The following is a 4,469-nucleotide window of genomic DNA, read 5'->3' on the forward strand; positions in this document are numbered from 1 at the left end:
GGCACCATCATACTGACACAGGATGCGTATCCTCTCCAGGAGTCCCCTGTATCTTGGGGTTGAATGGCTAGATGAAGAACCAAGAACAAGAACCTCAAGAACCAAGAACAACACAAGAAGATAATTTAGAGCAGTTCCTTTTATTGTTCTTCACCTATAGACAGAATCTTGCCAGATTAAAGCAACTAATTAAAGATTAAAGCATGACATATATACTCTGTGAGCTGCTAAGGGAAGGTCTGCCTTTGCCCTCTTCCTGCCTACCAGGCAATCCAAGCTCTGCTGCTGCCTCTTGGTGCTCTGGGAAAGAGCCCCTCCCTCCTGGGACTCCAGACTACATTCCACCACAATAAAATAGCCAAACAGGCCATATAAATCAGAGAATCCTTAAATTTTAATCCTTAAAATCCTTCCCTAAGAATTAGCCAGTCACCCAAGTTTAATCATCTCAAGTAACAACATTGCCAAAAAGCATTAAGAGTTGTTAACTTAATCTTGCATAGCTTCTTCTCTGGTACTACTAATTAGAGCATACAAAACATTTGCTAAACCAATTCTCGAATACAGCTCATCTATCTGGAACCCGCACTTCATATCAGACATAAATACAATCGAGAGAGTCCAGAGATATTTTATGAGAAGAGTCCTCCATTCCTCTACCCGCAATAAAATACTCTATGCCACCAGACTTCAAATTTTGGGCTTAGACAATTTAGAACTATGCCGACTTCAGTCTGACCTAAGTGTAGAACATAAAATTATCTGCCACAATGTCCTACCTGTCAATGACTACTTCGGCTTCAACCACAACAATACACAAGCAAATAATAGATACAAACTCAAGGTAAACCGCTCCAAACTCGATTGCAGAAAATACGACTTCAGCAACAGAGTGGTCAATGCCTGGAATGCACTACCTGACTCTGTATTTTCTTCCCCAAACCCCCAAAACTTTAACCTTAAACTGTCTACTGTTGACCTCACCCCATTCCTAAGAGGTCTGTAAGGGGTGTGTATAAGTGCACCAGCGTGACTTCCATCCCTGTCCTAATATTCCTTTTTACTCTTACTCTTTTCATGTATTCAAATTATGTTTATACTTTTACCTGTTATCTTATATATGCTTGACAAATAAATAAAATAAAATAAAATAAATAAAAGTTCCAACTCAGATTTGTCCTTCCCAAATCAGGCTGTGGATTTCCAGCCTTCCTTCTCTTCTCCCACGCCGAAAGCCATTCAGTGTCTCGTCAAACAGCGAGATGGGCGGCAAATAAATGTGATGATAATAGTAATAAAGTAATAATAACCAGTCCTTCTCCTCTTCCTTTCCTAGCTGGGCCCGTCGACTGATTTGCACTTCCATCTTTTCTTACCCTCATTCATTCATTGCATAAAGGCATCATCACAATTATTATTCTTATTATCCCTGCCGCTGCGAAACTCATCACACGTTATGCTATTTGCATCGCAGCGCCGAAGGTTGCAAGTTGAGGCAGGAAACTTGTGTCTGTTGTTATTACAGCAATCCGACCAAGTGAGAATTGGGTTGGTGAGGGGTTGGCTGGAGATGAGGGGGGGAAGAGTATTTCTCGGAGCAGGGAAACTGAGCAAGGCTTCTCTAAAACGGTACACAGGTAGCCCTCGACTTACAACAGTTGTAAAATGGATTTGTTTCATGACGGTAGCATCTGCTTAATGGCCACCTTGTTTGCTTAACAACTAGGGAAATCTGCTTAACCAGCATGACAAACAAAAAATGTCAAAAAATTGGGTCCAGTTGTGATGCCTCAATTTACAACTTGAACGGTTTTCAACGACTGTAATTCCAGTTTCAAAGTTTGTAAATGGAGAACTACCTGCGGTGACTCCCATTATCCTGACTAGATGCTTATGTCAATCCTGAAGCGAATCTGGCTGAGACCACCTTGGAGGCTTCAGGGTTGCCACAAGGAAGAAGAAGGAATAGGGAAGGGGGGAAATAGATAGCTGGGGTTTTGTAGTCAAGACAAAACGTTTTCCTGTGGGAACCAAGGTCATTCCAACAGGTGGTTGGGGAGAGGAGGAGCAGAGTAACCAAGCAGCCAGCCAGCACCTCGATTGGACAACGTGAGTGATGCCTTGGGGGAAGGGGGGAACTTTTACTTTTTAATCTAGTGAAAACCGCGGGAACCTTCAGAATCGGTTTTCATCAGTTGTGCCAACATGATGTATCCAATCAATCGTTCCTTGAGGACTCTACCTGCCTCGGAGTTCTGCTTTCTTTGGGTGCATTACTTGGAACATTGACAACTTAGCCACGCAAGAAAGGAAGATACCAATTGTAAGCCACATATCTGGAGATTCCCAGGGAAAGGAATTCTGCCCTATGAACATTGGGCTCTGTTCATTCAATACTCTGAGCCACCCACCGTGATTTGGAATCCATGGTCAGGATTTGCACAACAACAAGATGGACTAGCTCCCAACGAGAACCTCACCCTGCACACGATGGAGCTAATCTCTATGAGCTGAAAGCTGTTTGAGAATTTCTTGAGATGCTCGGCTGAAGTTGGAAGTTCCTATGCATAGGCTCTATGAGGGTGGGCAACGCTAGCCCTTTTATGACCTGTGGACTTCAACTCCCAGAATTCCTTAGCAGAATAACAGACTTGGATGGGACCTTATAGTTCCACCCACTGCTCAAGCAGGAAACCCTGGCCTAGACCATTCTGGATAGAAGATTGTCCAGTTTCTTCTTGAAAACCTCCAGTGATGAAGCACATACAACTTCTGAAGGCAAGCCCTTCCTTCCTTCCTTCCTTCCTTCCTTCCTTCCTTCCTTCCTTCCTTCCTTCCTTCCTTCCCTTCCTTCCTTCCATCCTTTCCTTCCTTCCTTCCTTCCATCCTTTCCTTCCTTCCTTCCTTTCATCCTTTCCTTCCTTCCTTCCTTCCTTCCTTCCTTCCTTCCATCCTTTCCTTCCTTCCTTCCTTCCTTCCTTCCATCCTTTCCTTCCTTCCTTCCTTCCACCCTTTCCTTCCTTCCTTCCTTCCATCCTTTCCTTCCTTCCTTCCTTCCTTCCTTCCTTCCTTCCTTCCTTCCTTCCTTCCTTCCCCCTCCCTTCCTCTGGTTACGGTAATTGTTCTCACTGTTAGGAAATTTTTCCTTAGTTCTACGTTGTTTCTCTCCTTGATTAGTTTCCATCCGTTGCTTCTTGTCCTGCCTTCAGCTGCTCTGGAGAATAGGTTGACTCCCTCTTCTTCATGGAAGCCCCTTAGATATGGGAAGACTGCTATCATGGGAATTCTGGGAATTGATCAGGTCATAAAAGGGGCCATAGTTGCACACCCCTGGCTTACAGCCATGTCTGGTCAAAGGCAATTCAGTCAATTCCAATCTTCTGGAATGACATGAGTCTCGTTTTCCTTCCAGGACCCTAAAATAAAGAAGAGGGCCCTCTATTTTACGGGGGGCAACTCCTTCCTTCCTACCCTCGCATTTCACAGTTTCCCACCAGCCATTTCTGTTTGGGCAGCCCAAGGAACACAGTTGGCGAGCTCGCAGTCATTTCAACTTCTGGAGAATGCTGCAGCAGCATGAAGAGACAAGTCCAACGTGCCAGGAATCGCTTGGAATTTATTTATTTTTTTTTTAAAAAAAAAGCCACGCTGGTAGACAGTTAATGATACAGGGCCTCATGGAGAGAAAGGACTAAGACTGATCGAGCAGCAGGAAGCTCTTCTGAAAGAAGTCCGGGAGTTTTTTCCTGCCGTCACGATAATCGGCAATCAACTCGCTCACAAAGGCTCACAAAGGCTCTTCCAGACATTGTATAATCAGAGCCTGAAGTAACCTTGAGATTTTAGCAAAGCCCTTGGAAAGTAAAACCTCAATGGGACCCAGAACGCAGTTACAGCAATGGAGAAGGATCTGGTGGGAAGTCAAAGACACCTGCTTTAAGCAACGGATGATTTCAAAACCCTATTATGTGACCGTGTGGACCTGGTCGCTGTAGAAGTTAATCACACCGGCATTAACATTGCATTAAACTTTGATGGGCAGCATCTTAGCAGCAGTTACCAGGTTTTCAGACACAATGGGGATCAGGTTCCTATAACCTTGGCTACCAAGCTTGCAATCCTGGAGACAAACATTTCAGCCAGGCTGAAAATCTTGAGTATATAACCGCAATAAACTTGCACGATATTCACTGCTCAGTGTAAGATCTAGAGGTACAAGGACCTTCAGGAACTGCAATTTCCATGGCTCCAATAGCTACTCTGCTCTCTGAGGAGCCTAGGTACATTGCATATACCAATGTTGACATCTATTTCTTGACCAAAGGACCATGAATGGTTCCTCCACCAAATTGCTGAAGATCTCATTAACTTATGTAGGTTGGGAATCCTAAAAATGGCCACTTGTACATGAGAAGAGCATAGAATGAAGAGGGGTGAGGGAGAAGGATTCTGCTGAACAGCTAACATCC

This window comes from Pituophis catenifer, unplaced genomic scaffold, assembly GCF_029215685.1.
Source record: "Pituophis catenifer annectens isolate HBS135680 unplaced genomic scaffold, rPitCat1.0.hap2 SCAF_71, whole genome shotgun sequence".
NCBI lineage: Eukaryota > Metazoa > Chordata > Lepidosauria > Squamata > Colubridae > Pituophis > Pituophis catenifer.